Below are 12,430 nucleotides of genomic sequence, written 5' to 3'. Positions count from 1 at the left end.
TGTAATCAAATAACCTAATCTTGATCTGGTACCTGAACTAACTGCCTCTGAAGACCCAATCAAATTCAGTGCAATTGTGCTTTCTTGTATTTATTGTATGCATTTCTTATAGTACTCCAGTTTCTATAACTTAAAAGAAAACAACTGCATATCCTTGTGTTAATGAAATTGTTGGCTTCTCATGTAGTTACAAATGTATTAATACACTGGTATCAAATCTCTTATGCTTTCTACTCATAAAGCAGTTACAGTCAGCCTTGCTTATCCGCAGGTTATGTATGCACGGATTCAACCAACCACGGATCGGGAAAACCCGGAAATTCTCTCTCCAGTACTTGAGCATGTACAGACTATTTTTTTCTTGTATTTATTCCCTAAACAATACAGTATACCAACTACTTACATAGCATTTACATTGTATTAGGTATTATAAGTAATCTAGAGATGATTTAAAAGTACAGGCAGTCCCCGAGTTATGAAGGAGTTCCGTTCCTGAGTCCGTCTTTAAAATGGATTTGAAGTCGGAACAGGTACATCTGGTATTATTTAGCATCAGTTAGTCAAACGTTTGTCTTAGTATATAGTATTTATTTTACCTTTCTATGCATATAAAACACTTAAGAAACATATGTATTTCAATAATCAAACCACTGTGTTGCTTAACAATAACTGTAGCTTTCATCGGGCCAGGGCCTTTCATATTATCCATTAAGATTGTTCTGATTGTTGACTGACTATAGCCTAACGCTTTTCCAATGACTGATGGTGTTTCACCTCTTTCTGATTGCTTTATTACTTCCACTTTATTTTCAATCGTGATCGTAATTATTTTTGTGAACAGAAACACTGCGGATTCAGAGTTGCGCTGGGTCCTAAAGACCACTGAGCATCCGCGATTTTTGGTATCTGCGGGGGAGAGGGTCCCGGAACCAATCCCCCACGGATAAGGAGGGCCGATTGTACTTAATTTACATTTATTATAATACTATTAAGTTTTTGGGGCTTCGTATCATTCATGATTTCTGCCATGACAAATGGCACATCACTGTGCATTGAAATACAGAATACCTGGAGTGCATTTTGCTCAGCTTTAATTCATAAAATTCTACAAATTATTTTGTACAAATTAATGTAAGTATAGGAATAGCTATGCAGATTGTATATATTTAAAGTGCATTCCTAAATTATGTATGTACTTGTATCCCACTGTTAACTACTGTCACTTGAATTATGATGGCTGCTCCCAACATGAGCATATGCTGAGACTTTGAGACTTTGGTAGCTGCTGGTGAGATTAATCATTCAGAACCTTTGGTTTTGTTAAAAATAGTACTGATCTCTTTTAAGGCAAGTTCAATATAATCTACTGACTTTATTCAGAACTTACCTGTAAGATTGCAGCTTCTAACTTGACACACTTCTTTACAACCCTGTATTGCACACACTTTAGAAGAAGAGTAGTATGTCAGTCCAAACCAACTAAAACTTGATTGCATTAGGGTATAAAATATAAAATAGCATGGGCCATTTGGCCTACATTGTTGCGCAGACCTATATAAACCTCCATGATCAATCTAATCCCTCCTTCCTACATAGCCCATAACCATCCTTTTTTTTTTCCATCTATGTGCCTATCTAAAAAATGTCTTAAGTGCTCCAATGTATCAGTCTCAACCACATCTGGCAATGCATTTCAGGTACTTAGCACACTCTGTTTTTTTAAAAAAAAACAACAACAACAAATACCTCTGACATTTCCTCCAAGCTTCTCTCCAGTCCCTTTAAAAGGACATTCTCTGGTATTAACCATTGCTACCCTCTTATAATATTATACATCTCTCTCAAGTTGCCTCATGGTTCTTCATTCCAAAGAAAAGAAAACCCAAACTCACTCAACTGTGCCACATAAGACATTCTTTAATCCAGACAGCATCCTGGTAAATTGTTGATGCTAAAGGCTGATTTCCCCCAGTGGTTAAATTCTAAATTTGGCCTATCCTCAGTACATTGAGATATATTGTTTAGAATGCAATCTTACATGGTGTGTGATTCACCATGAATTGTGATTATAGATATCTACCAGAATGAGCCAAACACAGGGAATTTTGAAAAAATATTCAAGGAAATCAATACAAACTTAATAAAAACATTTTCTTATAGCTTTCCTTAAATAATTGATGCAGTGGCATGCAAAGGTTTGGGCACCCCAGTCAACATTTCTGTTAATGTGAATAGTTAAGTGAGTAGAAGATGAACTGATCTCCAAAAACCATAAAGTTAAAGATGAAACATTTTATTCACCATTTTAAGCAAGATTAGTGTATTATTTTTGTTTAGTACAATTTTGAAAAAAAGGAAAGGAGCACCATGCAAAAGTTTGGGCACTCCAAGAGATTTGAGCTCTCAGATAACTTTTACCAAGGTCTCAGACCTTAATTAGCTTGTTAGGACTATGGCTTGTTCACAGTCATCGTTAGGAAAGGCCAGGTATGCAAATTTCAAAGCTTTATAAATGCCCTGACTCCTCAAACCTTATCCCAACAATCAGCAGCCATGGGCTCCTCTAAGCAGCTGCCTAGCACTCTGAAAATTATAATAAATGATGCCCACAAAGCAGGAGAAGGCTATAAGAAGATAGCAAAGCATTTTCAGGTAGCCATTTCCTCGGTTCATAATGTAATTAAGAAATGGCAGTTAACAGGAATGGTGGAGATCAATTTGAGGTCTAGAAGACCAAGAAAACTTTCCGAGAGAAGTGCCCGTAGGACTGCTAGAAAGGCAAATCAAAAGCCCAGTTTGACTGCAAAAGACCTTCAGGAAGATTTAGCAGACTCTGGAGTGGTGGTGCACTGTTCTACTGTGCAGCGACACCTGCACAAATTTGACCTTCATGGAAGAATCAGAAGAAAACCTTTCCTGCGTCCTCACCACAAAATTCAGCATCAGAAGTTTGCAAAGGAACATCTAAACAAGCCTGATGCATTTTGGAAACAAGTCTGATGAATTTAAAATAGAACTTTTTGGCCGCAATGAGCGAAGGTATGTTTGGAGCAAAAAGGGTGCAGAATTTCATGAAAAGTACACTTCTCCAACTGTTAAGAACGGGGGTGGATCGATCATGCTTTGGGCTTGTGTTGCAGCTAGTGGTACAGGGAACGTTTCACTGTTAGAGGGAATAATGAACTCAATTAAATACCAGCAAATTCTGGAAGCAAACATCACACAGTCTGTTTAAAAAAAAACGCTGAAGATGAAAAGAGGATGGCTTCTACAACAGGATAATGATCCTAAACACACCTTAAAATCCACAGATAATGATCCTAAACACACCTTAAAATCCACAGATAATGATCCTAAACACACCTTAAAATCCACAATGGACTACCTCAAGAGGTGCAAACTGAAGGTTTTGCCATGGCCCTCACAGTCCCTTGACCTAAACATCATCAAAAATCTGTGGGTAGACCTCAAAAGAGCAGTGCATGCAAGACGGTCCAAGAAGAACTAGAAGCCTTTAGCAAGGAAGAATGGGTGAAAATCCCCCAAACAAGAATTGAAAGTCTCTTAGCTGGCTACAGAAAGTGTTTATAAGCTGTGATACTTGCCAAAGGGGGTGTTACTAAGTACTGACCATGCAGGGTGCCCAAACTTTTGCGTTGGGCCCTTTTCCTTTTTGTGTTGTTTTGAAACTGTAGAAGATGGAAATAAAGTAATCTTGCTTAAAATATTAAAGAAATGTGTCATCTTTAACTTTATGCGTTTTGGAAATCAGGTCATCTTTTACTCGCTTAGCTATTCACAGTAACAGAAATTTTGACCAGGGATGCCCAAACTTTTGCATGCCACTGTATTGTTACCAGATATTTTAATATTATTAGTTCCAGGAAGTTCTTGGGTGTAATAGGAGATACAACAATTGAAATAGGAATTAACATCCCACTTAACCAGCAGCAAACCTGTCTTCGTCTATCACCGTCAACATCTTGTGATCAGGTGTAGTGGTCTGCAGCTCATGTATGGTAGTGGGCAAAAGTCTTGGGTATCCTAGATTTATTATATAAATTTTGTTTTGGATGTTTATTTTTTGTCTTCAGCATTAGTTTGTTTCAACAGCTTGCTCTCCATATCGTACCAACGTGGCTTGTGTATTATGACACAGCTGGGATGCAACATCCATGGTCAACCTCAGCCAACAGATTGCCTTATTAGAATGTCAGTAGAAAAGTGCAAATTTTAGATTCATTTTCCAAAAAATTAAGTGTTACAGAAATTTTAGTTTTTCATTTAAAAAAAAGTAACATTAAGTAATGGACTACTTTTCAAATAAAAACTTGATTACTTTGTAGGTATATAGCTCAGTGCATGATTAAACAAACCTAACTAACAAGTGCTAATGAACACTGAGATGATGAGTTGAATGAGCTATACTGATTAACTGAAACAGAAATGGGTGTAGATGGAATCAAATTGGGCAAAGGACAACAAAACTAAAAGGTGAGGGTGTAGAAGATGTGACAGTTTAACCTGCAAATCATCAATTCTTACACCATGGCCAGTGTGAGCATAGCTCCAAGACACAAGGTGGTCCAGCACTGTTATCGGCTTTGAACTCACAGAAACCACTGGAACCCAAGTAATACCCCTCTAGTCTGGAGTGGGCTTCAGGGAAGAGTTGCTTCCAAACAGTCATTCTCTGGTGGAAAAAAGTCAAGAGACTCACCTATGCACAAGGACTTGGGCAGCAAGTGATCTGGGCTGACTAGTCAAAATTTATAATTGTTGGCTCAAACGGGAGTTAGTTTGTAAAAGAGCTGATGAGTGTCTGCAGCGGACAGTGAGGCACTCCAGAAGTTCCCTGCAGGTTTGGGGCTGCAGTTCTGCAAATGGAATTAGTGTTCTGTTTGGAATTGGTGGAATCCTCAATGCTGTGAAGTACAAGCAGATTCTCATCCATCATGCAATACATTAGGGAGGCATCTGATTGGTCCCAACTTTACTGTGTAGGAGGACAATGGCCCCAAACATGTGGCCAAGCAAGGTCATCAAGAATTAGTGTCTTCAGTGAAAAGGAGGAGTTCTGCAAAAGAAGGTATTGCCTCCGGAGAACCCAGCTCTCAGCATCAGTGAAGCTGTCTGTGGTTACCAGGAGAGAGAAGCAAGCGAAACAACCAGTCTGCAGAAGAATTGTGGCAAGTTCTTCAAGATGTTTAGAGCAACCTACCAGCTGATTTTCTTATAAACTGTACAACAAACGAGAATAGATGCAGTTTTAAAGGCAAAGGTTGATACAATATTGATTTTTTTTAGTCTACTGCTTGCTCTTTATAGGTTTTTAGTATTTAGAAACTTTTCATTATTTTTGAAATCACCTTCACTTTACAGAATCTTTTTACATGTGCCTAAGACTTTTGCACATTACTGTATGTGGCACTGGAAGTTTGTGGAGTACCCTATGCAGGTGAGAAGTCATATTTCTACTTTGCCAGCACTGATCTGTGGAAGAGTATGTGATACACATATACAAACTGAAACTTCACTCCACCCAGGAGGAAGTTGCCAGCCACATCAGAATATCTACCTGATCAGGTGGGTTGAAAGACAGAAACAATTTCATGTACATAGTACCTTTACAACACCAAAGAGCTTTATAACCACTGTATCCTTGATCACTGCTGCAATGTAGAATTTACAGTTATTTGTACACAGAAAAGTTGCACAAACACTTGACACATTTCTTTAATATTTTAAGCAAGATTACATTTTTATTTCCATCTTTTACAGTTTCAAAATAACAAGAAAGGAAAAGGGCTTGAAGCAAAAGTTTGGGCACCCTGCATGGTCAGTACTTAGTAACACCCCCTTTGGCAAGTATCGCAGCTTATAAACACTTTCTGTAGCCAGCTAAGAGTCTTTCAATTCTTGTTTGTGGGATTTACACCCATTCTTCGTTGTAAGAGACTTCTAGTTCTGTGAGATTCTTGGGCCGTGTTGCATGCACTGCTCTTTTGAGGTCTACCCACAGATTTTTGATGATGTTTAGGTCAAGGGACTGTGAGGGCCATGGCAAAACCTTCAGTTTGCGCCTCTTGAGGTAGTCCATTGTGGATTTTGAGGTGTGTTTAGGATCATTATCCTGTTGTAGAAGCCGCCCTCTTTTCATCTTCAGCTTTTTTACAGACTGTGTGATGTTTGCTTCCAGAATTTACTGGTATTTAATGGAATTCATTCTTCCCTCTAACAGTGAAATGTTCCCTGTGCCACTGGTTGCAACACAAGCCCAAAGCATGATCGATCCACCCCCGTGCTTAACAGTTGGAGAGGTATTCTTTTCATGAAATTCTGCACCTTTTTTTCTCCAAACATACAGTACCTTTGCTCATTGCGGCCAAAAAGTTCTATTTTAACTTCATCTATCTACAGGACTTGTTTCCAAAATGCACCAGGCTTGTTCAGATGTTTCTTTGCAAACTTCTGATTGTGAATTTTGTGGTGAGGACGCAGGAAAGGTTTTCTTTTGATGATTCTTCCATGAAGGTCATATTTGTGCAGGTGTCACTGTACAGTAGAACAGTGCACCACCACTCCAGAGTCTGCTAAATCTTCCTGAAGGTCTTTTGCAGTCAAACGGGGCTTTTGATTTGCCTTTCTAGCAGTCCTATGAGTAGTTCTCTCGGAAAGTTTTCTTGGTCTTCCGGACCTCAAATTGACCTCCACCATTCCTGTTAACTGCCATTTCTTAATTACATTATGAACCGAGGAAATGGCTACCTGAAAATGCTTTGCTATCTTCTTATAGCCTTCTCCTGCTTTGTGGGCATCATTTATTATAATTTTCAGAGTGCTAGGCAGCTGCTTAGAGGAGCCCATGGCTGCTGATTGTTGGGATAAGGTTTGAGGAGTCAGGGCATTTATAAAGCTTTGAAATTTGCATCACCTGGCCTTTCCTAACAATGACCGAACAAGCCAGAGCCCTAACAAGCTAATTAAGGTTCGAGACCTTGGTAAAAGTTATCTGAGAGCTCAAATCTCTTGGGGTGCCCAAACCTTTAAATGGTGCTCCTTTTCTTTTTCTCACTCTAAAATTTTACAAAACAAAAAATAATACACTAATCTTGCTCAAAATGTTGAAAAGGATGTTTCAACTTTAAATTTATGACTTTTGGAGATCAGTTCATCTTCTACTCACTTAACTATTGACAGTAACAGAAATTTTGACCGGGGTGCCCAAGCTTTTGCATGCCACTGTATATTGAGGTAGTACAAGGGAAGAGCAGTAACAGAATGCAGAAATGTGTTAGTTACAGAGAAACTACATTGCTGGCAGACAACAAGGTGCAAGACCATGATCAGTGAGATTGTGAGGTCAATAGTCCATCTTAACGTACAAGAGATCCATTTAGTAGTCTTACAACAGCAGGGTAAAAGCTGTCCTTGAGCCCAGTGGTAATGTTTGGATATTTTCACGGAGCATTTTATTACAAATAGGAATTACTCCATTTGTAAAGACTTTTGGTTATCCTTGCCAAAGGCCTCTTGTTTCTCAACCCATTGAATTCAAAATTCAACCTTATCCTTCTTACTACCAGAAATTGGTCAAACAGGTTTACTGTTGTCTCATTCCTCTGACCCAATTTCAAAGTCAAACTTGAGTATATTATTATATGCACAGATATAATAGAAATACTTCAATGCAATACCATCACAGGCACATGGCATTATATATGGTCATAGTCCATTTTTCACAAGAAAGAACACAACTAGAACAAAAAGTCCAATTTAATGGAAATTGGTTATAGTGTTTCTGGAATGTGGGCATTAGCGTTGTGCTGGTTTGTTCAAGAACAGAATTTGCGAAAGGAAGAAACTGATCATGAAACCTGTGCACTTGCGTCTAAAAGCTTGTGTTCCTCCTGCCCAATGATAACTGTGAAATGATGGCATAGCCAGGTTATGGGGATCTTAAATGATGAATGTTGCTCTGAAACAGAACCTCCTGTAGATAATACTGATGGTGGGCAGGATATGTGTCCTTGATGTATTGGACAGGGTCAGCTACTCTGCAGGTTCTTGTGTTTTTCCTGCTCATTTGAATTGCCATATTAAATTGTGATGCAACTAATCGGGATACTTTGAATAGTACATCTGTAAAAGTTTCTTTGTGTTCAGTGACAAGCCAAACTTCCTTTGAAAATGAAGACACTGGTGTTCCTTCTTTGTGATTTTATTTATTGTATGTGCTACATTAATCTCTATCAATGCACTGAGTCATTATGACTTAAATACGGTGGAATTCTGTGCTCTCTTAACCAGCAGGTTGTTGCAGTACCTCCAAGGACAGACTTCCCATTTATGCATTTAATTACCACCAGATTCTGCTACATACAAATATCAATGCAGGTATTGTAGGTTTTAAACACTATTGTTTGTGACACCAACCTATAATTTATTCTAACGTCATCATAGGGTTTCTCACATACTTTTTGGAAGACTGAATTTTCAAGTTGCTTTCCTGACCTCAGGATGTTACAAGTTGCTTCACAGCCAATGAAGGGCATTTGAAGAATAACACACAAAATGCTGGAGGAACTCAGTAAGTCAGGTAGCATCCATGGAAAGGAAAAAAATGTACGTTTCGGGTAGAGACCCTTCATCAGGACTGACTATCTTAAAACATAATTGTACTAGCATCTAGCACTTCTTACAGCTTGCTCAACATGCCCATCACCCTCAGTGAAGAAGTTGCCCCTCACATCTCCTTTAAATTTCTCCCCTCTCATCTTAAATCTCTACCCTCTAGTTTTCGACTCTCCTACTCAGGGAAACATCCTGTAGCCTTTCACTTATTTTTACTCCTTGAAAATTTTAAACTTCTAAGTTCACCCACTGATCCAGAGAGAACAGCCACAGCCAATCCGGTCTCATTATAATTAAGCTCTCCTGTACTGGTAACATCCTTTTGAATCTTTTCTTCACCATTTTCGGTTTAACTAACCTGTAATGGCTTATAGTTCAAGAATTCTTTAAATTCAATATTGTTATATTGTGTTCGGGTTACAACGTCTTTGCTCATTACTGCCTTTGTGACTTCCTTCAATCCTGTACCTGTAAATTCAGTTTTGAAAAAAATATTCTCTTTACTTCATATTTAGTAGTCTTCACTAGTCAAAGCTTTGGAATTCCCCACTTCCCAAAATGTCATTCTGTCTTGCTCTTCCATCCTCTGGCTATCTGTCTGGTTACCTCTTTAAGTAAATGTATCCAACTTTTCATTTGAATGTACTCCTGCAAGTCATCTGATGCTTTGAGTGCCTCCACTCAGATGCCAATGATAAGTGGATTAGAAATTGGAGAGAGTAAAAATAGATGTTTGGAGAACTCAGCAGGAGTGCAAAGGGAATATGGTGTAAGAAAAAAAATAAAAATAGAAGCAAACTAGAACAGCATGTTCCACATTGACTATGACAGAGAATAGGGTTTAGAACTGTGTTAAAACAGCAGATTGGCTAGGAAGAATAAGTGCCTGGAAAGGTGTACAAGTAGAAACCTTAATCACTTCTGAGCTGTAATTGGGCAAGTGCTTGAAGAGCCATGATCTCCAGGATTAACACAGTCGAGTGGAGTTGGGTCAGATGGTTCTTTTACTACTAGCATCAGCACAGTGAGCTGAATGGCTACTTATGTCCAGACTGTAGTGTTCTCGCATAGGTGTAAAAGAACTCTGAACTAAGCACCAAGCATAAACCAATCAATGAGGCGGTCTCAGTAAGATTAACCATTTACTGTTCACTCTTCCACATTAACGTATGGTGAAAAGGCGTTGCTTCACTTATGTTTCTAGTGCGTAGAAAGAAAACTTTTCTCGCGCTGATCCTGCACACATAAGCCCCCTCCTTCCCGTTTCTCCAAACCGGTATTTTCCCACAAGACGCGGCGAAACCGGGTGTGATGTCATCGCATGCCGTGATATATCACAGACAACAAATTTACTTTAAACAAACTTAACTTTAACTAGAAAACGATAACAAACGAATTACTAAAGTGAAAATATAATAAACTAAACAAATGCCATAAAGGCAACACAATTTCTATGATTTTCTGGATAGTTTACATCAGAATATGTAAGAAAGAATGTACATGATTTAATGCCCCATTTCATTTCTGGGGCAGCTGGAAACAAGGTTGAAGGGAGTCAAATACAAGGTGATGATATATTCAAGGATTTTTTTTTTAAAAAAAAGGAAGGTTGGGGATGGGATTGTAATTTACTTGGCTCATGGTTCTATTTCTGGGGAGAGTGTTTGACTGTAGATCTGAAAGGAGAATCAATTTCCAGAAGTGAAAACTGCAAATATCTTTGTTCAGTGAACTGCTATTTTCAACCATGCAGACTCTCACCCACCCTTCACTACAATTCACGTGAGGTCCAGACTAGATCAGGTGCAAAGTCATGGGGGTTTAGTCTGGAACAAGGCCATTACTACCCCTTCAGCTGCACCTCACCAGCGAACAAGGGAATGTCTCTGACAGGCTAAGGCCAATATTGTCATGAGGATATGCTGTTGAATAAGTTATTTGGTTGATAGGTTAATAAAATGGAAATAATATGAAGGATGCAACAGGAAGCTATGAGGGCATTTACAGATAACAAATGAAAGAAAATAGTCTACCAAAGAAGCTGTGCATTTGGATCTAAATCATTGCAGCTCCAGGATAATGGTAGAGGATTTCTATGTTGATTGAAACATGGGAGCCAGTGTTTTTGCAATAGGCATGCTCTCCCAGCTCAAAGCACCTAGACCCTTTTTCAGTGAATTGAAGCAAGGTTTCTGGGTTATAGTAGTCCACATTACCCAGGAAGAGATCAGACACAGTCTGAAATGTCAATGCTGTCAGTATCCACGTGGAAGAATTCAATATGGCGGAGAACTGGACCTGTACCTGTTGTAGTGGCTCACACAATCTACGTACCGCAGGCTTAGCTGACCTAGTCGCCAGGTGGAAACATCCAGATTTGTTTAATTGCTCATTTCTTGTGTTATCCCTTCATTAACCTATCAGTTGCATAACTTCAAAAGCATAACCCTCTGCAACCCTGATCTCACCCTATTAGAGATATTCCCTTTGTCCTGTGCATCTCTCCTGTAACTGTGCAATAAAGATGACAGCTGACTGAGATGCCTGCACAAGATGAATTAGTTATTTCTGTTAGGAATTTGTGTGTCAAGATCCACCAGCCTGTCTACTGAGCACATGGAGAGCTTGATCTGTGGAAGTCTGAAACTTAAATCTAATGTGTTTTATCCTTTCCTAACTAATTCTGTAGATTTTTGACCTGAAACACTTAATTTTTTTCCCATCTGACCTGTTGAATATTTACAAAATATGTTTTGAAATGGGACATGCATGGAGAAAGTGTGAAGGGGTTTGTTGTGTCCATTCTGGGGCAGCTCACTCATCTTTGGTCCCCCACCGGACACTCGGCTCTCACCTGTGGCTCCAAGTAGATGTTTGCATATGACAGAGGCCACACCCTGGTGCACTGCTTTGACAAGCAGGCTAAACCAAGTGAAGGTAGTTGGCGGCCTCAAACTTCAGTGAGATAGGGGCATGCCTGTCCTAGCATGTGAAGTCAGCTCTAGCGGACAGTGCGGATGAGATCCCACAGCCAGGAAGGTGGCTTTCCAATACTGCACGGAGAGTGAAGGGCATGTCGAGGCCCAAAAGTCCAGGTCATCCACTGCAACCAAGAAAAACACCAGTTTGTGACCAGAACCTCTGAGGTCAAGAGAATGGAACTACCGCAGTGCAATGGTTTTTCCACTTTAAAAACTTCTGCATGTTTCCTGTCAGCGTTGTTCACTATAGACAACCATCATGTTTTTATTTCTGTTTTTTCAGTTTCAATTTTTTTTAAAGAATACGAGCTCAAGTATGCCAATGAATTCTTATAGCTGTTGCGGAAGCTGGAGTCAGGGAGTACATCCATGCGTCATTTCTTCCCATAAATGCTGCTTGATCAGCTGAGTGCTCCCTCACCCAACAAACTACTCATTGCCCCAGTGGTTTTCAATGATTCCAATGAATTTAACCTGCTCAAGGTGGTGACTCACTACTATATGTTAGGAGCAGGTTGGAATGTGCAATAATTGTTACCTGTGTGTGTGTATATAGTGTCAAAAGTATAAATAAATTATATAATATATAGATTAATTATATATATAAGGCATCCGTTAGTCTCGAGAGACCATGGACTTGCGCCTTGAAAAGTTTCCAGGGCGCAGGCCTGGGCAGGGTTGTATGGGAGACTGGCATGGCAGTTGCTCATGCTGCAAGTCTCCCCTCTCCACACCACGGATGTTGTCCAAGGGAAGGGCAAGGGCCGATACACCGGTGTCACAGAGCAATGTGTGGTTAAGTGCCTTAATCAAGA

Source organism: Hemitrygon akajei, chromosome 21, assembly GCF_048418815.1.
Source record: "Hemitrygon akajei chromosome 21, sHemAka1.3, whole genome shotgun sequence".
In the NCBI taxonomy this organism is placed as follows: Eukaryota; Metazoa; Chordata; class Chondrichthyes; order Myliobatiformes; family Dasyatidae; genus Hemitrygon; species Hemitrygon akajei.
The sequence above is the reverse complement of the archived record's forward strand: the minus strand, read 5'-3'. Positions refer to the sequence as shown.